The sequence below is a fragment of the Scyliorhinus torazame genome, chromosome 30 (assembly GCF_047496885.1).
Source record: "Scyliorhinus torazame isolate Kashiwa2021f chromosome 30, sScyTor2.1, whole genome shotgun sequence".
In the NCBI taxonomy this organism is placed as follows: domain Eukaryota; kingdom Metazoa; phylum Chordata; class Chondrichthyes; order Carcharhiniformes; family Scyliorhinidae; genus Scyliorhinus; species Scyliorhinus torazame.
The window spans coordinates 3072057-3095842 of record NC_092736.1 but is presented as its reverse complement, the minus strand read 5'-3'; the positions used below and the strand labels follow the sequence as shown (position 1 = coordinate 3095842).

Below are 23786 nucleotides of genomic sequence, written 5' to 3'. Positions count from 1 at the left end.
GACTCTCCCCCTCCCACCCGACCCCAGCAGTTGTGGTTAAGCCAATTCCCTCGGGTTTCTCTGCTTGTTAATTGGTGAACCCGCAGGTTATTTACGAATTGTTTGACAGGAGCTCGTCACTGAGCTAACAGGGTTACGAGGTCGACTATTCTGAACCGGGAGTCTCATTCATCCTGGAGGCCTGTTTGGAAATTTCAGAAACGTGAATCACTGTCTTTCAGAAATAAAAATTCCGATTGTCTTCAGTTTAATCGGATGGAAGTCGTTTGAAATAAGATTTAAGGTCTTAGCAGTAATGAGGTTTTCATTTTGTCCACTGCAAATTTCATTTTACCATTGGGTCTGACAGCTGCGAGATCTCGGGCACCAGAAATACTCACACTCATACTCCACTCACACTCCGCTCACGCACACTCACACTCCACTCACACTCCGCTCACGCACACTCACACTCCACTCACACTCCGCTCACGCACACTCACACTCAACTCACACTCAACTCACATTCCATTCACACACACTCACACTCCACTCACGCACACTCACACTCCACTCACACTCAACTCACATTCCATTCACACACACTCACACTCCACTCACGCACACTCACACTCCACTCACACTCCGCTCACGCACACTCACACTCCACTCACACTTAACTCACATTCCATTCACACACACTCACATTCCACTCACTCACACTCACACTCACTCACACTCACACTCATTCATACTCCACTCACACTCACAGTCACACTCACACTCACACTCACACCCACTCACACTCAGTCACACGCACACTTACACTCACGCTCACACTTATGCTCACACTCACACTCACGCTCACACTTATGCTCACACTCACACTCCACTCACACTCCACTCACAGTCACACTCATGGAACATAGAACATTACAGCGCAGTACAGGCCCTTCGGCCCTCGATGTTGCGCCGACCTGTGAAACCACTCTAAAGCCCATCTACTATTCCCTTATCGTCCATATATCTATCCAATGACCATTTGAATGCCCTTAGTGTTGGCGAGTCCACTACTGTTGCAGGCAGGGCATTCCACGCCCTTACTACTCTCTGAGTAAAGAACCTACCTCTGACATCTGTCCTATATCTATCTCCCCTCAATTTAAAGCTATGTCCCCTCGTGCTAGACATCACCATCCGAGGAAAAAGGCTCTCATTGTCCACCCTATCCAATCCTCTGATCATCTTGTATGCCTCAATTAAGTAACCTCTTAACCTCCTTCTCTCTAACGAAAACAGCCTCATGTCCCTCAGCCTCACACTCACACTCCACTCACTCACACTACAGTCACACTCACACTCACACTTACACTCACACTCAGTCACACTCACACTCCACTCACACTCGGTGGGGGCTCGGAGAATCCTGCCCAGAATCTTTCGGATGCGATTTTATAAACCGTGTCCCGATTTCCCCTTTGAGGAGTTTGCCCCAGTATTTCAAAGACGAGCAGGCGAGGTTTGTTAATGAGACAGCAGGAGACAATTGGGCAGGAATACAAAATCCTGATTTACATGCGAGGCCAGCGTAGGTACACTTTAGCTGCAATTGATTCACTCGAGCTCTGATTCCGGCAGTCTTAATCCCATCAGTAAGTAAATTCCTCTCAGATTTTCCACCTTCATTCTTCCTACCGCAAATTAGCTCATTAAGCAAAAACACAAAAACGTAACGGATTTAAGAGTGTTCAACAATTATTTCTGAATGGATCTCTCTCTAGCCCACGCTCAGGAACAACTGGAAATTGTTTTTTCATTAACCAAGCATCAAATTCTTGCTTCATTCTCAGTCTCAGACCCCTCACAGTCTCGTCTTCCCACCCCCAGGCTGCAGGATCTGCCGAGTGGGAGGGGGGAACCTTTGTGAGCGGGACTCAGAGTGAGGGGGGTCGGCGAAGTTGGGTTTCGGGATCGCGGTTGGAGTAAGGGAGGAATGTGGGAGCGGAGCACAAGGGAAACAAGACGCCGTCAATCGCACATCAGCTGATCATGTTCCCCAGGCATATAAAAACCTCAATAAAATATTTTTCCCCAAAAATTGGAAATATCTTCGAGAGACACGTGACCCGACGTTGTGTAAATGTAGCTCTGTTAGCTTTGACAAAGAGTCATTGGACTCGAAATGTTAGCTCTTTTCTTGCCCTACAGATGCTACCAGACCTGCTGAGATTTTCCAGCATTTTCTCTTTCGTTTCAGATTCCAGCATCCGCAGTAATTTGCTTTTATGCTATGGAAATGTAGGCCCCTTACCTAGATTTCACTGAGATGGGACCCAGCTCTCTAACCCTGTCCCCCCCCACACTCTCCCTCCACGCTGCTCTATGGTGCCTCTGTCTGGGTGACATTCAGTTCTTCCCACATCTCATCCAGTTTGAGATTGTTCGATGCAATACCCTCTGGTCACCTTATTTCTAATAGAAATTCAGTATGAGCCCTTCCTCGCAGATTGGACTTGTTTAATTTCAGCACAGTTTGAAGAAAGGGCTCAGCTCGTCTTAGCAAAGGAAGCAAATTAGCCCTGAGGTGAGGCCTAGCACGCACCTCCGCATTTTCCTCTTGGAGAAGCTCAATTCCAACCCGTTTGTGAGATTTCCTCGTTCTCCCAGCAGGATGACCGTGGCTGTCATTCCCAGGCTGCAGGAACGCTGGGCATCAAGGCAGCCAGGTGGCATTAACCCATTGCACGCCAACGCACCTTTAAATCCACCCTGCCTCATTCTGTCGGAGTGTGGGGCCAGCACGTCTCTGGGATTGGTTCGTAACCTGGGTTGTGTTAACCTGTTCAGTGACCTTACTGTCAGGCGTCGCTCGGTTAGATTTCTCCCCTCTGTTAGTTCAGACTCACTTTTCCAGATATCAACAAAGGGCTTTATTTTTAGCAGAATGAGGCAGTGTGGGGTAACCGAGGCCCAGTGTGGGGTAACCGAGCCCCAGTGTGGAGTAACCCAGATCCCAGTGTGGCATAACCGAGCCCCAGTGTGGAGTAACCCAGATCCCAGTGTGGAGTAACCGAGGCCCAGTGTGGAGTAACCCAGATCCCAGTGTGGGATAACCGAGGCCCAGTGTGGGGTAACCGAGCCTCAGTGTGGAGTAACCGAGGCCCAGTGTGAGGTAACCCAGATCCCAGTGTGGGATAACCGAGGCCCAGTGTGGGGTTACCGAGCCTCAGTGTGGAGTAACCGAGGCCCAGTGTGGAGTAACCCAGATCCCAGTGTGGGATAACCGAGGCCCAGTGTGGGGTAACCGAGCCTCAGTGTGGAGTAACCGAGGCCCAGTGTGAGGTAACCCAGATCCCAGTGTGGGATAACCGAGGCCCAGTGTGGGGTAACCGAGCCTCAGTGTGGAGTAACTGAGGCCCAGTGTGGAGTAACCGAGCCCCAGTGTGGGATAACCGAGGCCCAGTGTGGGGTAACCGAGCCTCAGTGTGGAGTAACCGAGGCCCAGTGTGAGGTAACCCAGATCCCAGTGTGGGATAACCGAGGCCCAGTGTGGGGTAACCGAGCCTCAGTGTGGAATAACCGAGGCCCAGTGTGAGGTAACCCAGATCCCAGTGTGGGATAACCGAGCCCCAGTGTGGGGTAACCGAGCCCCAGTGTGGAGTAACCGAGCCCCAGTGTGGAGTAACCGAGCCCCAGTGTGGAGTAACCGAGGCCCAGTGTGGGGTAACCGAGCCTCAGTGTGGGGTAGCCGAGCCTCAGTGTGGAGTAACCGAGGCCCAGTGTGGGGTAACCGAGCCCCAGCGCGGGGTAACCGAGGCCCAGTGTGGGATAACCGAGCCCCAGCGCGGGGTAACCGAGCCCCAGTGTGGAGTAACCGAGCCCCAGTGTGGGGTAACCGAGGCCCAGTGTGGGGTAACCGAGCCCCAGTGCGGGGTAACCAAGGCCCAGTGTGGAGTAACCGAGCCCCAGTGTGGGGTAACCGAGGCCCAGTGTGGAGTAACCGAGCCCCAGTGTGGGGTAACCGAGCCCCAGTGTGGGGTAACTAAGGCCCCAGATGCTTCACAGCTCCAGGGTCCCGGGTTCAATTTCCGCCTCGGGTCACTGTCTGTCTGGAGTCTGCACATTCTCCGCGGGTTTCCTTCGGGCGCTCCGATTTAATCCCACAATCCAAGGGTGTGCAGGTTAAGTTAGGTTTCGGGATGGGGCTGGTGAGGGGGCCTGGGTAAGGTGCTCTTTCAGAGGGTGGGTGCAGATTGGATGGGCCGAATGGCCTCCTTCTGCGCTGTAACGATTCTCTGATTAATCTGTGAAAGCACCAGGAATCAGTGTTCTGCAGAAATAACATTAACTGAAAATAGGAGCAATAAATGGTTCAAAAAGCAGATAAGAAATTTGCGATTGCAATATAACACAATGTAATATAATTAATAAAGTTCACATAAAATACAGCACAATTACATCAGATATAAAGTGCACAGGTTCGACCCGACCTGTACAAGTGATTGGTTCGACCACAATCAGTTGTGAGGGGTATGTGGAGGGAAGGATGATCAGCACTGTGGGGCAGGGGCAGAGGGGATTCACTAAGGTGGTCCCAGAGGTGAGAGACTGTCGTTACGATCAGGTACCTGGAAATACAGGGGGGTTTCATTCAAATAAGAGCAGGTAAAGAGGAGACCAGGTGGAGGCGTTCAAACGTTTGAAGGTTCGATCAGGTGGGTGGCACAGGGTTACCTCGACTGCTCAGTGAGTCACCCAGGAGCGACTGCACCACCAACGCAAAGACTTTGCGGAACGTTTGGCACCCACAGGATCGCTGGGACAGGAAATAAGAAACATCAACACAAACAAAGAGCAGCGGGAAGAGAATCCGCAAGGATATTTGAATGGAAAGTGAGGGTTGAGGGAGGAACAGGCGAGTGGCAGGATGGCTAAGGGGGTTAACTGCTGGAAGCTCTCTCTGTGCTGAGTCTGTGAGCCCTGAGCAAAGGTACGGTCACATCTGTCTGAATATCAAAGGGACAAAACAAGGAAACAAAGCAAGAGTCAAAGGTCTGCATCTAAATGAGGGCAGTATCAGGATATTGAAGAGCTTTCACCATTGTTTGGGTTGCTGGCTACTTTTAAATATGAGTGGAATTTCCCGACGCTGATTATAATGTAGTTCGGAGATGTGGAAATATCTAACCTACATGACACAGCTCAGTGAGCTTATATTCCCGTGGCGTGTGTAACGTTTTGTGTCTGCTTTGAGTTACTGAAGGTAGAGTTGCTAATGCAGTGACTCAGACTGGGCCTTGTTAGGTGGGGATCAGCAGGGCCCCTGCAGGCATCGGCATCTCACTCTCCTGCCCTGGAGAAGAATATAATGTAGTGCGGGAGTACGTGCTCTGCCGTGTGCACCTAATCAGGCAAGGAGCATTGATCGGCAACAGTCTGGTAACTAAGCCAACACTTTGGGTGAGAGTTAAGGTCTATTGATCCCTCAGACCTGTCACCTTCCTCCTTTGACATCCAGTCAGGGAAAATGGGCCAATCACCTGGATTGTGTTGGATAAGTAATCAAAGGTGTAATTGTTCATTCATTTTATTGATCTCCTTTTCTGCCTTTCTCATTGATATTGATAACACTAATAATGACGCCATGATTGGTTCTGACTTTACAAGCTCTTATTCTACCACAGTATGGTGCGCAGTCGAGTCAGAGACCGTCTCACATTCCTCTCGCCGTCCTCTTCCGCCCGTGTTTGTGGATTGAGCAGGTCACCCTGCCGGCTCTGACAACTTACAGAAAGTTGTGCAGAGCATTCAGTGGGTCAGGCAGCATCAATGGATGAGGAAAAAACAAGAGTTCACGTGTTGGATCAATGACCTTCCGTTAGGACGAGGAATTCTGGTTGGTTGCTGTCAATTTCAGAATATTGAGAATTGATAAAGAGCGCGGGGTTCAAATGTCTCCGCTGTGATTCTGGTTCGTGCTGATGATTGTTGTCCAAAGGGTTAATGTTGATTATGCAATGTCTGGCCGTTGGGATTCTCTGTTAACCCGCCGGCAGTGCACCGCCGTCCGCAAGTTTCCCGGTGGTGTGGGGCGGGTTCAATGGGAAATCCCATTGACGAGCAGCGGGAAGATAGAATCCCGTCGCCAGTGAGCGGCGCGCCGCCGGAGCACCAGAGAATCCCGCCCATAGTCTACATCACCAGTGATGTAAGATCACTTGTCAACAGAGAATGAAACACACAGAAAATAGAAGCAGGAGGAGGCCATTCGGCCCTTCGAGCCTGCTCTACCATTCATTATGATCATGGCTGTTCATCAAGTTCAATACCCTGATCCTGCCTCCCTCCCACCATATCCCTTGATCCCTTTAACCCCAAGAGCTATACCTATTTCCTGCAAGAATGGAGAGAGATAGTTCTATGTAGAGCCTTGTGCTGCATCTGCATTGCACATAGCTAGTATTATGTTCAACAAAATGTAGACTTGACCAACAGCCTGGTCTCCAGCAGTATCTGTAAGTGCAGACCATGAACAACCCCACTCAAGACCCTTAACAATGATAATCAATGATGGGATTGGAAAACATAATGAAAGAAGCAACCAGTGAAGAGCCCAGCGACTGGGCGAAGCAGCCAGAGAAACAACTGCAGGGTAAGGACAGTGCCGGAAAATAGTCAGAATCCAGATAAGGCTGCACTGAAGGAAATCCATGGAGAAAATCCTCCCTTTACCAAAGTGCTTCCACAATGTAGAAGGCCTGGATCGAGCTGGGAAGTGGAGGAACTGGTGTTGCAGGTAACAGCTTCAGGACTAGCAGAGAAGAATGACAAGGAGCAGGTCAGTACGTCACTCTACGCCATAGGTAGTAGTGCAGATGATGCAATGGTCAGACAGGAAATAAATGAAGACACATCGACTTATGAAGGAGTTACGCCTTTGATGCTTATTTTAGCCTTGGAAGAAGCGCCATTATCATAGATTATCATAGAATTTACAGTGCAGAAGGAGGCCATTCGGCCCATCGGGTCTGCACCGGCTCTTGGAAAGAGCACCCTACCCAAGGTCAACACCTACACCCTGTCCCCATAACCCCACCCAACACTAATGGCAATTTTGGACAATAAGGGCAATTTATCATGGCCAATCCACCTAACCTGTACATCTTTGGACTGTGGGAGGAAACCGGAGCACCCGGAGGAAACCCACGCACACACGGGGAGGACGTGCAGACTCCACACCGACAGTGACCCAAGCCGGAATCGAACCTGGGACCCTGGAGCTGTGAAGCAATTGTGCTATCCACAATGCTACCGTGCTGCCCAATTATGAAGGGAGCAAAATTCAATCATCAGACCCAAAGTCCATGAGCATTGATTCCTTCATTAAGGATTTCTATCGATTGGCTGAAAATTCCAAAAATGGACCCCCGAAAAACAATGGGTGGGATTCTCCGTCCCGCCGCTCCGGTTTTCCCACGCGCCATCGCCAGCAGCAGGATTCTCCATCCCGGCAGCCGGCCAATGGGGTTTCCCATTGTGGCTACCCCCACACCGTCGGGAAATCGGCGGGCTTGAGTCCGCTGCCGGTGAAGCGGAGGATCCCGTCGACGGAGATTCCCGTTTAACGGCTTCCGGATCGCATCGTTGTCGGAGTGGATTTTATCCACTTGTCAGTAGACAAGGAAGATGTAACCCTGACAAACGCTGAGAAGATGTAAGGCAGACACCAGTCAGAAAACAAAACCAAATATTTCTTCGAGGTGATGAAGAAATCTCACGGACGAAAATGCCTGAAGCAGTGCAGTTTGTAACAGAGAGAAGTAGCAGGTAACCAAATCCAAATCAGCGAAAGAGCGAAGAGGGTGCGGTAGCCGCCATCACTCAGGGTCCTCATGGTGGGAAAAGGCTCTATCGGTGTGACTTCCACTCCTGCGAGGACCGAGGACGTTTCGATACCCCGCAGCAAAATTAAAAGAGAAACAATTCATAGAAACATAGAAAAGAGAAGCAGGAGGAGGCCATTCTCTTGCTCATGGTATTGGATTTCACAGGTGACGTGGCTCAGAATAATTCTCTCTGGTGAATTTAATATCTCTGGCTGTCAGACTGAACTTCACACTCGAACACCACACTTTGGGATGGCTCGATGTCCCTGGGGTTTCCTCTGAAGGATGTTGAGTCCAGACTCGAGGTATGTCCAACATTTCATTATAAATGAAACGTTGTCTACAACACCGAGATGTCTTTGTTGCACAAAGAATTGTTTCAGGAGAGGATTGTTTGGGACATGTTCTGAGCATCTATCTTTGCAGATTCTCTAAGTTTAACACATAAATCAGCTGCTTTTTGTCTGTCGGATTTCATCCAGCCCCTGTAATGTTGGGGTTTTGTAATCATTGAGGTGTACTCCTCTACATCCTCGATGAAACTTATGTCCTTCTGTTTGGGCTTCTCAACAACTGCTGTCGTCTGTTGTTTTCACGGGGAGAAAGAGCAAACTCCACAATGGCACCCAAGCCGGGAATCGAACCTGGGACCCTGGTGCTGTAACAACAGTGCAAACCACCGTGCTACCGTGACACCCATTTTCTTTGGTGAAATTGGCCTGCCCCAGTAAGCCAGTACAGGTGAACCCTCCATGAGTTGGTCACATCCTGTCCATGACAGAAGGAAATCTTCCGTCCTTACCCGGTCTGGCCTACATGTGACTCCAGACCCACAGCAATTACTTTGACTCTGATGTGGCCCCGGCTAGCCCCTCAGCTGTATCAAAACTGCCCCAGAAAAGCACCCAGAAATGAAACTGGATGGAGTACCTAGGCCTTCGCTGTTGCTGGGTCAAAATACTGGAACTCCCTCTCTAACAGCACTGTGGGGGTACCTACACCACATGGTCTGCAGCGGTTCAGGAAAGCAGCTTGCCACCACCTTCTCAAGGGCAACTAGGGATGAGCAACTTGTGAAAAACCTCTCTGACCCCGAAAACATCCTTTTATGCTGTGAAACATCAAATTTCCCTAATGGTAATAAAAATCCATTTTTAAAATACTTTGTTCCAAAATGGTTGATGGTATTTCAGCCGAATCCCCATGGACATTTTACCATCATTTATTTCACTCCATAAAGTTACAATTTCAAAGGTGAAAACATATCAGTGCATTTTCATTCCTGGTTCACCTCCTGTGAGAATACTTCATTGTGATTGGCTGCTTATCCTGCTTGATGACATCACTGTTGCTGGATACCTGGAGATCCCCTTTGACTTGGTGTCAGAATCGAATTGGCACTGGGAAAGGGGGAAGCCTATTCCAGAGCAAATGCCAGGTCCGAGATGCCAGCACTGTGTTGTGTTGGGTGCTCTGGATCCGTGGAACACATACAGGTCACCAACACTTAAAATAGTGCAACACTATTTTATTAAGTTAGAAACTGTTGAACATACTTTCACTGAGGGTTAACACGATGTTAGATTAAACTAAAGACCTATGCCTGTCCTAACCAGTCTATGCACTCAGCACATGGTGAGGATCTGTGCTGTAAGCTGTAAGCTCTGTCCTTCTGAGAGGCTGCATCCCGAATGAGCGGGAACTCTGATGCCCCCTGTCTATATAGTGAGTGTGCTCTAACTGGTGATTGGCTGCGGTGTTGGGTGTGTTGATTGGTCCCGCTGTGTGTCCATCAGTGTGTGTCTGCACCATTATATACTGGTGTATATTATGACACACTGAACACTGTCATTTTGTCAATGACCACAATATCCAGGCTAATGAATGTCGTGGCCATTGGTTAGAATGCTAATAGTCTATTGATTACACATCATCCGATGCTAAGGTAGCAGCTAACACACTTACCAGTGTACAATTTCCTCTTGACTCATCAACTAATCTCCCCCAGTTCATATAGACAACCTGAAACCTATCCTTCATTTCACAGATACAGCCATTACCATTGGGTTCCTGGTATATCACTGCCCAGACTTACAACGCTCCTCATCCACATTAACTGGCATTTCAGCAGACTCTGTGCTGGATTCTCCACTCCCCCAGCCGCCTGTTCCTCGGGGTAGGGGGCCGATCCCTGGGGCAACACATGCAGTCTCTCTATTGCACTTGTTTCTGTAGCTCTCGTCTTCTCATTTGAATTTTTTGCTCATAGTTCTGAAATTTGAACTTAGAGGATTGTTATGTTGTTAAGAATTGTAACTCCTCCAATCCTACCCCCAAAGAGTGGGTCAGATATTGAAATTCTACGAAGGGCCTATTCTTGTGCTGTACTTTTCTTTGTTCTTGTAAAGGTGTGCTGGTTGAAGAGTGCACGCACTGCTCCAAGTTTAGGGAAGGTGCTGATAAAGTGAGCAACTTGTGCACAGAATACACTTCAATTATTTACCTACCCGTGTACTCCACCATCAAGTCAATGGTACCTCAAATGCAAAGAGAGAGAGTCATGCAATAACCCACGTCAGGGGAGTTATCAGCTCCTCAATTCCGTCCCAATGAATCCCAGCATTTAATAATTTCCTAAATTCTTCCAAACATTTCCCTCTCTTGCTTTTCCAAAATCTATTCTGGACCTTTCCCGAGGAGGAGGAGCCGCCCTCTCTCTATCTTCTCCAGCCTTTCCATCATGCCTCCCTCTGCCAGAGTCCCAGAATGGGACAGGAATTGTCCCATTCTCCTGAGTGGCCCCAGGCTGGGAAACTGCCTAAGCTGCCAGCCTGGATCACCCTTGTCAAGGGTGGCATTGGTTGTGGCTCTCTACCCCAATCTGAGTCGATTCGAGATAGGGGTGACAGATCTTTGCTGCAGGAACCACGTCATTGACACTTGGCAAATGTGGAGTGGCTGGCACTATGTTGGGGGTTAGAGAATTTATAGATTCAAACAGCTTGAGCTAAACCCCCTCCTTCCCCTCACCTCATCCCTCCCTCTCACCCTCATCCCTCCCTCTCACCCTCATCCCTCCCTCTCACCCTCATCCCTCCCTCTCACCCTCATCCCTCCCTCTTACCCCCACCCCTCCCTCTCATCCAGTCCTCCCTTTCCCATAGTCCTTTGCACTCTCCCCAGATCCCTGACCCTCCCCAGAGATCCCTCGCTCTCCCGCCAGATCTCTCCCCCTCCCCCCAGATCCGTCGCTCTCCTCCCAGGTTCCTCGCACCCCCCAGGTCCCTCCCCCTACCCCCCCCCCCCCCCCCCCGGTTCCTTGCACACCCCAAATCCCTCGCCTCCCCCCAGGTCCCCCCCCCCCCACACACACACACACAGGTCCCTCACCAGGATCTCTCCCACCGCCACCACCGTCTCTCCATTATTCGTTCTGGTTTAACAATCAGTGACAGTCCATGGATTTATTTTATTATATTATTATTATTTTTTATAAAAATTTAATTTAGTTGTTAGCCAGATCTTGGTAGAAAGTTAGAGGAATGGCAGGGAAGGGAGTGCAATGTTCCTCCTGCAGGATGTTTGAGGTGAGGGATGCAGTTAGTGTCCCTGCTGATTTTACCTGCAGGAAGTGCTGCCATCTCCAGCTCCTCCAAGACCGAGTTAGGGAACTGGAGCTGGAGTTGGAAGAACTTCGGATCATTCGGGAGGCAGAAGGGGTCATAGATAGCAGCTTCAGGGAATTAGTTACACCAAAGATTGGAGATAGGTGGGTAACTGTAAGAGGAACTGGGAAAAAACAGTCAGTGCAGGGATCCCCTGCGGTCGTTCCCCTGAGAAACAAGTATACCGCTTTGGATACTTGTGGGGGGGACGACTTACCAGGGGTAAGCCATGGGGTACGGGCCTCTGGCACGGAGTCTGTCCCTGTTGCTCAGAAGGGAAGGGGGGAGAGGAGCAGAGCATTAGTAATTGGGGACTCTATAGTCAGGGGCACAGATAGGAGATTCTGTGGGAGCGTGAGAGACTCACGTTTGGTATGTTGCCTCCCAGGTGCAAGGGTACGTGATGTCTCGGATCGTGTTTTCCGGGTCCTTAGGGGGGAGGGGGAGCAGCCCCAAGTCGTGGTCCACATTGGCACCAACGACATAGGTAGGAAAGGGGACAAGGATGTCAGGCAGGCTTTCAGGGAGCTAGGATGGAAGCTCAGAACTAGAACAAACAGAGTTGTTATCTCTGGGTTGTTGCCCGTGCCACGTGATAGTGAGATGAGGAATAGGGAGAGAGAGCATTTAAACACGTGGCTACAGGGATGGTGCAGGCGGGAGGGTTTCAGATTTTTGGATAACTGGGGCTCTTTCTGGGGAAGGTGGGACCTCTACAGACAGGATGGTCTACATCTGAACCTGAGGGGCACAAATATCCTGGGGGGGAGATTTGTTAGTGCTCTTTGGGGGGGTTTAAACTAATGCAGCAGGGGCATGGGAACCTGGATTGTAGTTTTAGGGTAAGGGAGAATGAGAGTATAGAGGTCAGGAGCACAGATTTGACGTCGCAGGAGGGGGCCAGCGTTCAGGTAGGTGGTTTGAAGTGTGTCTACTTCAATGCCAGGAGTATACGAAACAAGGTAGGGGAACTGGCAGCGTGGGTTGGTACCTGGGACTTCGATGTTGTGGCCATTTCGGAGACATGGATAGAGCAGGGACAGGAATGGATGTTGCAGGTTCCGGGGTTTAGGTGTTTTAGTAAGCTCAGAGAAGGAGGCAAAAGAGGGGGAGGTGTGGCGCTGCTAGTCAAGAGCAGTATTACGGTGGCGGAGAGGATGCTAGATGGGGACTCTTCCGAGGTAGTATTGGCTGAAGTTAGAAACAGGAAAGGAGAGGTCACCCTGTTGGGAGTTTTTTATAGGCCTCCTAATAGTTCTAGGGATGTAGAGGAAAGGATGGCGAAGATGATTCTGGATATGAGCGAAAGTAACAGGGTAGTTATTATGGGAGACTTTAACTTTCCAAATATTGACTGGAAAAGATATAGTTTGAGTACAATAGATGGGTCGTTTTTTGTACAGTGTGTGCAGGAGGGTTTCCTGAAACAATATGTTGACAGGCCAACAAGAGGCGAGGCCACGTTGGATTTGGTTTTGGGTAATGAACCAGGCCAGGTGTTGGATTTGGTGGTAGGAGAGCACTTTGGGGACAGTGACCACAATTCGGTGACGTTTACGTTAATGATGGAAAGGGATAAGTATACACCGCAGGGCAAGAGTTATAGCTGGGGGAAGGGCAATTATGATGCCATTAGACGTGACTTGGGGGGGATAAGGTGGAGAAGTAGGCTGCAAGTGTTGGGCACACTGGATAAGTGGGGCTTGTTCAAGGATCAGCTACTGCGTGTTCTTGATAAGTATGTACCGGTCAGACAGGGAGGAAGGCGTCGAGCGAGGGAACCGTGGTTTACCAAGGAAGTGGAATCTCTTGTTAAGAGGAAGAAGAAGGCCTATGTGAAGATGAAGTGTGAAGTTTCGGTTGGGGCGATGGATAGTTACAAGGTAGCGAGGAAGGATCTAAAGAGAGAGCTAAGACGAGCAAGGAGGGGACATGAGAAGTATTTGGCAGGAAGGATCAAGGAAAACCCAAAAGCTTTCTATAGGTATGTCAGGAATAAGCGAATGACTAGGGAAAGAGTAGGACCAGTCAAGGACAGGGATGGGAAATTGTGTGTGGAGTCTGAAGAGATAGGCGAGATACTAAATGAATATTTTTCGTCAGTATTCACTCAGGAAAAAGATAATGTTGTGGAGGAGAATGCCGAGCCCCAGGCTAATAGAATAGATGGCATTGAGGTACGTAGGGAAGAGGTGTTGGCAATTCTGGACAGGCTGAAAATAGATAAGTCCCCGGGACCTGATGGGATTTATCCTAGGATTCTCTGGGAGGCCAGGGAAGAGATTGCTGGACCTTTGGCTTTGATTTTTATGTCATCATTGGCTACAGGAATAGTGCCAGAGGACTGGAGGACAGCAAATGTGGTCCCTTTGTTCAAAAAGGGGAGCAGAGACAACCCCGGCAACTATAGACCGGTGAGCCTCACGTCTGTAGTGGGTAAAGTCTTGGAGGGGATTATAAGGGACAAGATTTATAATCATCTAGATAGGAATAATATGATCAGGGATAGTCAGCATGGCTTTGTGAAGGGTAGGTCATGCCTCACAAACCTTATTGAGTTCTTTGAGAAGGTGACTGAACAGGTAGACGAGGGTAGAGCAGTTGATGTGGTGTATATGGATTTCAGCAAAGCGTTTGATAAGGTTCCCCACGGTAGGCTATTGCAAAAAATACGGAGGCTGGGGATTGAGGGTGATTTAGAGATGTGGATCAGAAATTGGCTAGCTGAAAGAAGACAGAGGGTGGTGGTTGATGGGAAATGTTCAGAATGGAGTACAGTCACAAGTGGAGTACCACAAGGATCTGTTCTGGGGCCGTTGCTGTTTGTCATTTTTATCAATGACCTAGAGGAAGGCGCAGAAGGGTGGGTGAGTAAATTTGCAGACGATACTAAAGTCGGTGGTGTTGTCGATAGTGTGGAAGGATGTAGCAGGTTACAGAGGGATATAGATAAGCTGCAGAGCTGGGCTGAGAGGTGGCAAATGGAGTTTAATGTAGAGAAGTGTGAGGTGATTCACTTTGGAAGGAATAACAGGAATGCGGAATATTTGGCTAATGGTAAAGTTCTTGAAAGTGTGGATGAGCAGAGGGATCTAGGTGTCCATGTACATAGATCCCTGAAAGTTGCCACCCAGGTTGATAGGGTTGTAAAGAAGGCCTATGGAGTGTTGGCCTTTATTGGTAGAGGGATTGAGTTCCGGAGTCGGGAGGTCATGTTGCAGCTGTACAGAACTCTGGTACGGCCGCATTTGGAGTATTGCGTACAGTTCTGGTCACCGCATTATAGGAAGGACGTGGAGGCTTTGGAGCGGGTGCAGAGGAGATTTACCAGGATGTTGCCTGGTATGGAGGGAAAATCTTATGAGGAAAGGCTGACGGACTTGAGGTTGTTTTCGTTGGAGAGAAGAAGGTTAAGAGGAGACTTAATAGAGGCATACAAAATGATCAGGGGTTTGGATAGGGTGGACAGTGAGAGCCTTCTCCCGCGGATGGATATGGCTGGCACGAGGGGACATAACTTTAAACTGAGGGGTAATAGATATAGGACAGAGGTCAGAGGTAGGTTCTTTACTCAAAGAGTAGTGAGGCCGTGGAATGCCCTACCTGCTACAGTAGTGAACTCGCCAACATTGAGGGCATTTAAAAGTTTATTGGATAAACATATGGATGATAATGGCATAGTGTAGGTTAGATGGCTTTTGTTTTGGTGCAACATCGTGGGCCGAAGGGCCTGTACTGCGCTGTATTGTTCTATGTTCTATGTTCTATGTAGACGTGCGCACACACACACACACAGTCATTCTGTAGCTCCAATTACTTTGCTCTTCACTCTCACTCTGTGGGGTTATCTAGGCTTTGGGTCTAATCGCTCAACATCGAACATGCTTTCCTTCCAGTCCTAGAATCTGCCCGAGCTCCTCACCCATGAATAAGAGCTGTTTTCTCTGCTGTAGCACAAATTACAGCTCGTCAAACTGTAAAACACGGCTGCCGAGTGTTAATTATCCCAGCCACAGGCAGCTTATCTCCAAGCCTTACTCCCAGGGCATTAGTATCGTTGGTGAGGCTGTTTATTGCACTCAAGGATATCTGGATCGCTGAAGCAGGGCTGGGATTTAAGCCACTGCCTACGAGGTCTGGAATAATGAACAGCGAATCTGTACAGTGATGTCTCGAACAATACCGCAGACAACAGTGCCTTCAACATCGCTGAAGATCCCTGGACACTGACACTGGGCAGGAGGTAGGGCAGTGGGTGGTTGGACAGCGAATTGCCCCTTAGTGTCCAAAGATTAGGTGGGGGCGTGGGCCTAGGTAAGCTGCTTTTTCAGAGGGTCGGTGCAGACTTGATGGGCCAAATGGCCTCCTTCTTCACTATTGGGATTCTAGGGTCTTAGTGTTTCAATAAGATCACCTCGATACTTCCTCACTTATCACCTATACTTCCTCAGAAAACTAAGGAAATTCGGCATGTCCACATCGACTCTTACCAATTTTTACACCATAGAAAGCATCCTATCTGGCAGCATCTCAGCCTGGTATGGCAACTGCTCGACCCAAGACCGCAAGAAACGTCAGAGAGTCGAACTTCAGAGAGTTCATCACACGAACCCGCCTCCCATCCATTGACTCTGTCTACACCTCCCGCTGCCTGGGGAAAGCGGGTATCATAATCAAAGACCCCTCCCACCCGGTTTACTCACTCTTCCAACTTCTTCCATCGGGCAGGAGATACAAAAGTCTGAGAACACGCACAAACTGACTCAAAAACAGCCTCTTCCCCACTGTCACCAGACTCCTGAATGAACTGATCTCTTCACACATCTTCCCTACTGAGCAGTACTACACTCCGTATGCTTCACCCACTGCCTGTGCCTATGTGTTTACCTTGTGTATTTATTGTATGTTCTATGTTTTTCGGTATGGAATGATCTGTCTGGACTGCATGCAGAAAAATACTTTTCACTCGGTACACTTGACAATAAATCCAATCCAATCCTCTCATTCGTCTAAACTCCTGGTGGTGTAACGGCCCGACCTTTCCTCACTGGATAACGCCACTCACCGGGAAATCAGGCGAGTGAACCTTCTCTGAACTGTTTAGAATGCAATTGTATAATTCTTCAGTCAGGAGCCCAGAACTGTCCCCAGAGGTCCAGGCGCCGGCCTGCTAAGGCAATTGTAGCAACACTCTCCTGCTTTTATACCTGGTTTCCCTCGTAATGGACGTCAACATTCCATGTGCCTTTCCACCCAGATCCCTCTGTACTGCAGGGTTCTGCAATCTCTCCCCACTTAGTTTGCTACTTTTCTATTCTTCCGGCCTTGGTTTACCAGTTCACGTTTCCCCTCCATCATAGTCCACCCGGAAAACCTTTGCCCGCCGATTTAACCTGTCTATTTCCCTTCGTAGAATTTTTCTGCCTTCTCGACAATTTACTACCTCTGTGTCATCAGCAAACTTAGCTCCCATGTACTCCGTCCCTTCAACCAAGGCATTGATATAGATTGCCAACCTGAAACTGGTCAATTTATCCTCACTTCCTGCTTCCTGCCCAATCCTCTATCCAAGTTAATACCTTACCCTTTATGCCACATGTCCTCGATTTGTGTAGTAACCTTCAATTTAGCAGGTTATCGAAAACCAAGTACATCTCCAGATTCCCTTCATCAATCTTGCTTGTTAGTTCCTCAAAGTAAAATAATCAAACATGATTTCCCATCTATAAAACTATGTTGGCTCTGCCTGATTACATAATGATTTTCACAGTGTCCGGCCCCTACCACTTTACTGATGGGATCTCATATTTTCCCGTGGAGGTTTGTACGCTATTGTTGACTGTGAAGTGGGGTTCATTGGGGGGGGGGGGGGGGGGGTCATGTTGTAGTAGAATTTCCATGACCTCAGGCTAAAGCTTTTCACAGCCAACAATGTACATCGCTGTGTAATGAAGCAAACGTGGCCAGTTGTGCACAGCAAGCTCCCACAAACAGAACTAAGATCACAACCAGATGGTCTGCTTTTTGTGAAGTTATTTGAGGGATAGGTATTGGCCAGGACTGCCCCCACCCCCTGCCCCCGCCACACACACACACACACACTCTTCTTCGAAAGAGTGTCTATGGGATTTGAATTTGAGAGGGCAGCCGATGTTTGGGGGGGGGGGGGGGGGTGCAGCCGGGAGTAGGACTCAAACCCACCACCGTCTGACCCTGGAGTAGCAGAATTGGAAAAGTGCAAAGTGCTTTCTGGGATGTTACATTGGTGAAAGGTGGAAGGTCACGACTGCACCAGATGCTTTTAATGATTGGAGTTCCCATATGTTTTGGTCATGCCCAGCACTGGAGGGGTTCTGGAGAGGAGTGGCGGGAGCAATATCTCAGGTGGTGAAAGTCCGGGTCAAGCCAAGCTGGGGGCTAGCAATATTTGGAGTAGTGGACGAGCCGGGAGTGCAGGAGGCGAAAGAGGCCAGAATTCTGGCCTTTGCGTCCCTAGTAGCCCGGCGAAGGATCTTGCTAATGTGGAAGGAGGCGAAGCCCCCCAGCGTGGAGGCCTGGATAAATGATATGGCTGGGTTCATAAAGTTGGAGAGGATTAAGTTCACCTTGAGAGGGTCTGCGCAGGGGTTCTACAGGCGGTGGCAACCGTTCCTAGACTATCTCGCGGAGCGTTAGAGGAAGGTCGGTCAGCAGCAGCAGCAACCTTGGGGGGGGGGGGGGTGGAGGGGACGTCCAGGGAGGGGGGGGGGAAGGGGGGACTGCCTGGGAGGGTGGATGAGCAAGAGATAACATGAAGGTTGTGGCAAACTGGCACGTACGGGTGAGAGCCAGTGTACAAAGCTGTGTAAATATATCATTTTGCCGTGTATATATCTTGGTCTGCGCGATTTCTTGGGTTTTTTTTTTGTTACGAGGGGTTAGGGTTATTGTTTGTAAGGGAGAAAAATTGTGTTAAAAAACTTTAATAAATATATATATTTTTTAAATGATTGGAGTTCAGGGTGGTTGCAATGGACTGTCCTGTATGACAGAGACCTTCGCAACATCGAAAAGAATCGGAGAGCAGAGGAGATAAATCAATGAGCAGTTATTCTGCTTGTTTTCTGAAACCTGTCGGTTGTGGGAGGAATGGGAGACTGAAGCAGTGAGGAGTTTACCTGTGAGCGAGGAGGTGAAGAAGAGGAGGCAGAGGGTGTGAGCTGAGGGACTGGGAGTTAAACCTGTTATCCTCCTTTCTCTGTGCCCGTCGCTGCCTCCTGTGCTTTTAACCAGGACTCTGTCCGCTTGCCACATCCTGCCAGGCCTGCAAAGACGCTGGAGACATTCTCCGATAGAGGGCAGGGAACTGTTCCTGGCTTATTTACAAAGTTCTGGCGTCTAAATTCATTCTGAAATTCACTGCCCCAACCGAACATACATGCACTTGTTGACACGAAATGTCAAACTACACTCGGTCAATTGAGTTCAAGACTCCCTGACACTGCTCGCCATTAAACAGCGAGAAACATGTCAATAAATTTTAACATCACATGTAAGCAATGCAGACAAGCGCAAAATCTACCTTTATCAAACAAAGCCCACTCACTGATTCTCACGCAGTCGCGTGCGAACGAAGCTCCTGTCAGATTTTCCCTGGGGGTTTACGCATTCTTTCTGATTTCTGTGTTGTGAACTGGACTACATTGTCCTGTGGTGAGCTTGCAGACTCCTCACTGGACGATGAGCTCCAGCTGGTTTTGTGCGACAGTGCTGCCATGTTTGAGGTTACACAGGGTCTTCAATCATGGGGGTGGAGGGGGTGGGAGAGGGGTGGTGCGGGGGCAATTCACCCAGCATCTACACAGGAGAGTGCGTGTGAGCTGAGTGCTTCTCTCTCAAATCCAACCTGTTTGAGATTAGCTGACTGAATCATAGACGAAAAGAGAAAATGCTGGCCAATCTCAGCTGGCCTGACAGTATCTGTGGAGAGTGAAGGGAGGTGGAGTTTCGAGTCTGGATGGCTCTGTGTCAAAGCTGGAGAGAGCTGGCAATCGGGTCACATTTATCCTGTTGTTGGGGGGGTTGTGGAGCGTTGGGGCTGGATAGAGCCAGTGATAGGTGGAGATTGACAAAGATGTTGTGGACAGAAAGACAAAAGGGAATGTAAATGGGGCTGATTGAGGCTAAGAAGGGGCTGATCCTGGCAAATAAAGATATTAGAATGTGTGGATGGCAGAACAAAGGTGAGTCGTGTGTCAAAGGGCAACTAGGAACAGATGTCCCAAGTGGGGTGGGGGGGAGGGGAGGGGAGACAATGTGATTGAAATGATTGATAGAATGGTTACCGAACACAAGGAGGCCATTCCAGAAGGACAGTTCCATGACAGTATTGTAAAAGGTGACTCACCTAGTCCCATTCCCTCTTCTTTCCGCTGCAGTTTCTCCCCCTTTGGGTGCTCCTCCAGTTCCCCAATGAAAGCGATGATTGAATCTGCCCCCACCACACTCTCAGAGACAGATCCTCACCACTCGCTGCGCAAAGCATTTTCCTCGTGCTGCCTCAGGCTCCCCTGGCAACCACCTTTCACAAGTGCCCCTCGGGTTCTCAAACCTTCGGCCAATGGCAAGAGATTCTCTGTCCAGACCCTTTAATGACTTTAAACATCTCGACCAAATCTCCCTTCAAATCTCTCCAAGGAGAACAGCCCCAGTGTCTGTAATCTCTCCACGTACCAGAATCACCTAATCCCTGGAATCCTTTCCACACTCTCTTCAACGCCTTCATATCCTTCCGTAGGTACGCTGCCCAGAACAGGACGCAATACTGTAACCGAGGCCAAACTGTTTGGTACAGTTTAACCTAACGCCGTCCTTTTGTACTTATTGCCAATGCCTCTATTGATAAACCCAGAATACTGAATATTTTATCAGCTGCTTTCAGGACCTCCTGGGCCACCTCCAGTGATTTGTGCACATTCACCCCTGTGGTAGTATCAGAACTGCAAGAACTGCAAGGGTTAATGAAGCATGTAGAGTAGCCACTAGAGGGAGCTACAGTTGCAAGTATATAACATAAGAACATAAGAACTAGGAGCAGGAGTGGGCCATCTGGCCCCTCGAGCCTGCTCCACCATTCAATGAGATCATGGCTGATCTTTTGTGGACTCAGCTCCACTTTCCGGCCCGAACACCATAACCCTTAATCCCTTTATTCTTCAAAAAACTATCTATCTTTATCTTAAAAACATTTAATGAAGGAGCCTCTACTGCTTCACTGGGCAAGGAATTCCATAGATTCACAACCCTTTGGGTGAAGAGGTTCCTCCTAAACTCAGTCCTAAATTTACTTCCCCTTATTTTGAGGCTATGCCCCCTAGTTCTGCTTTCACCCGCCAGTGGAAACAACCTGCCCGCATCTATCCTATCTATTCCCTTCATAATTTTATAGGTTTCTATAAGATCCCCCCTCATCCTTCTAAATTCCGAGTACAGTCCCAGTCCACTCAACCTCTCCTCGTAATCCAACCCCTTCAGCTCTGGGATTAACCTAGTGAATCTCCTCTGCACACCCTCCAGTGCCAGTACGTCCTTTCTCAAGTAAGTGATGTTCATGTAAGTAACGCAGTGATGCTACGCCTTGTGGGACAGTGTGGGCAAGAGTTAGCTCGAGAGAGAGAGAGAGAGAGTCCGATAAAATAGTGTGAGTGAGAGCAGATCATAGTTTATATGAGTATAAAGGTTAGCTGTAGTTAAGTGTAGTTTAAATGTTAATAATCAACTGTGTATTCTTTAGGAGTATGTGTCGAATCCAAATTAGTAGTGGTAATAAACTTATAGGTTTGTCTAAGATCCAGCTATTTTGTGGCCTTTGTGAACATTACGCCAACCATCCTGAATTTAGACACCCCATAGCACTTCACAGGCAGTGAAGCCGTTTTGAACTGTAGTCTGACATTGTTGTGTAGGTAACTAGACCACCATATTGAGCAATATCCCGCGAGCAATCACATAATAATGACCAATTCGCCTGTTTTGTGATGTTGATTGACGGTCGATGGCACAGTGGTTAACACTGCTGTCCCACTGCGCCAGGGTCCCAGGTTCGTTTCCCGGCTTGGATCACTGTCTGTGCGGAGTCTGCACGTTCTCCCCGTGGTGTGCGTGGGTTTCCTGCGGGTGCTCCGGTTTCCTCCCACAGTCCAAAGATGTGCAGGTTAGGTGGATAGGCCATGCTTAGTGTCAGGGGATGTGCAGGTTAAGTGGGGTTGCACTGGATAGGATGGGGGCGTAGACCTGGGTAGGGAGCTCTTTCACAGGGTCGGTGCAGACTCGATGGGTCATATGGCCTCCTTCTGTACTGTCGGGGATTCTGTGCTATGATAAATATTGGCCCCAGGACACCTCTTCTTTGAAAGCGGTGCTTGGGAACCTGAATTGTAGCTCCAGTATACAGGAGGTTGAGAGTAGTGAGGTCATGAGTAGGGGTTCAAAGTTGCAGGAGTGTACTGGCAGGCAGGAAGGTGGTTTAAAGTGTGTCTTCTTCAATGCCAGGAGCATCCGGAATAAGGTAGGTGAACTTGCGGCATGGGTTGGTACCTGGGACTTCGATGTTGTGGCCATTTTGGAGACATGGATAGAGCAGAGACAGGAATGGTTGTTGCAGGTGCCGGGGTTTAGATATTTCAGTAAGCTCAGGGAAGGTGGTAAAAGAGGGGGAGGGATAGCATTGTTAGTCAAGGACAGTATTACGGTGGCAGAAAGGACGTTTGATGAGGACTCGTCTACTGAGGTAGTATGGGCTGAGGTTAGAAACAGGAAAGGAGAGGTCACCCTGTTGGGGGTTTTCTATAGGCCTCCAAAAAGTTCCAGCGATGTCGAGGAAAGGATTGCAAAAATGATTCTGGATAGGAGTGAAAGCAACAGGGTAGTTGTTATGGGGGACTTTAACTTTCCAAATATTGACTGGAAACGCTATAGTTCGACACCTTTAGAAGGGTCCGTTTTTGTCCAATGTGTGCAGGAGGGTTTCCTGACACAGTATGTAGATAGGCCAACGAGAGGCGAGGCCATATTGGATTTGGTACTGGGTAATGAACCAGGACAGGTGTTAGATTTGGAGGTAGGTGAGCACTTTGGTGATAGTGACCACAATTCGATTACATTTACTTTCGTGATGGAAAGGGATAGGTATATACCGCAGGGCAAGAGTTATATCTGGGGGAAAGGCAATTATGATGTGATGAGGCAAGACTTAGGATGCATCGGATGGAGTGGAAAACTGCAGGGGATGGGCACAATGGAAATGTGGAGCTTGTTCAAGGAACAGCTACTGCGTGTCCTTGATAAGTATGTACCTGTCAGGCAGGGAGGAAGTGGTCGAGCAAGGGAACCGTGGTTTACTAAAGCAGTCGAAACACTTGTCAAGAGGAAGAAGGAGGCTTATGTAAAGATGAGACATGAAGGTTCAGTTAGGGCACTCAAGAGTTACAAATTAGCTAGGAAGGACCTAAAGAGAGAGCTAAGAAGAGCCAGGAGGGGACATGAGAAGTCTTTGGCAGGTAGGATCAAGGATAACCCTAAAGCTTTCTATAGATATGTCAGGAATAAAAGAATGACTAGGGTCAGAGTAGGTCTAGTCAAGGACAGTAGTAGGAAGTTGTGCGTTGAGTCCGAGGATACAGGAGAGGTGCTAAATGAATATTTTTCGTCAGTATTCGCACAGGAAAAAGACAATGTTGTTGAGGAGAATACTAGACTAGAAGGGCTTGAGGTTCATAAGAAGGAGATGTTAGCAATTCTGGAAAGTGTGAAAATAGTTAAGACCCCTGGGCCGGATGGGATTCATCCTAGGATTCTCTGGGAAGCTAGGGAGGAGATTACTGAGCCTTTGGCTTTGATCTTTAAGTCATCTTTGTCTACAGGAATAGTGCCAGAAGATTGGAGGATAGCAAATGTTGTCCCCTTGTTCAAGAAGGGGAGTAGAGACAACCCCGGTAACTATAGACCAGTGAGCCTTACTTCTGTTGTGGGCAAAATTTGGAAAGGTTTATAAGAGATAGGATGTATAATCATCTGGAAAGGAATAATTTGATTAGAGATAGTCAACACGGTTTTGTGAAGGGTAGGTCGTGCCTCACAAACCTTATTGAGTTCTTTGAGAAGGTGACCAAACAGGTGGATGAGGGTAAAGCAGTTGATGTGGTGTATATGGATTTCAGTAAATCGTTTGATAAGGTTCCCCACGGTAGCAAGTACGGAGGCATGGGATTCAGGGTGA

General features: G+C 48.7%; 1 protein-coding gene across 1 annotated transcript in view; it reads left to right on the top strand.

Annotated features, from left to right (window-relative positions):
• Positions 1-23786, top strand: part of lingo1a (leucine rich repeat and Ig domain containing 1a) — a 981364-nt gene that overhangs the window by 681104 nt on the left and 276474 nt on the right. The window lies entirely within an intron of this gene.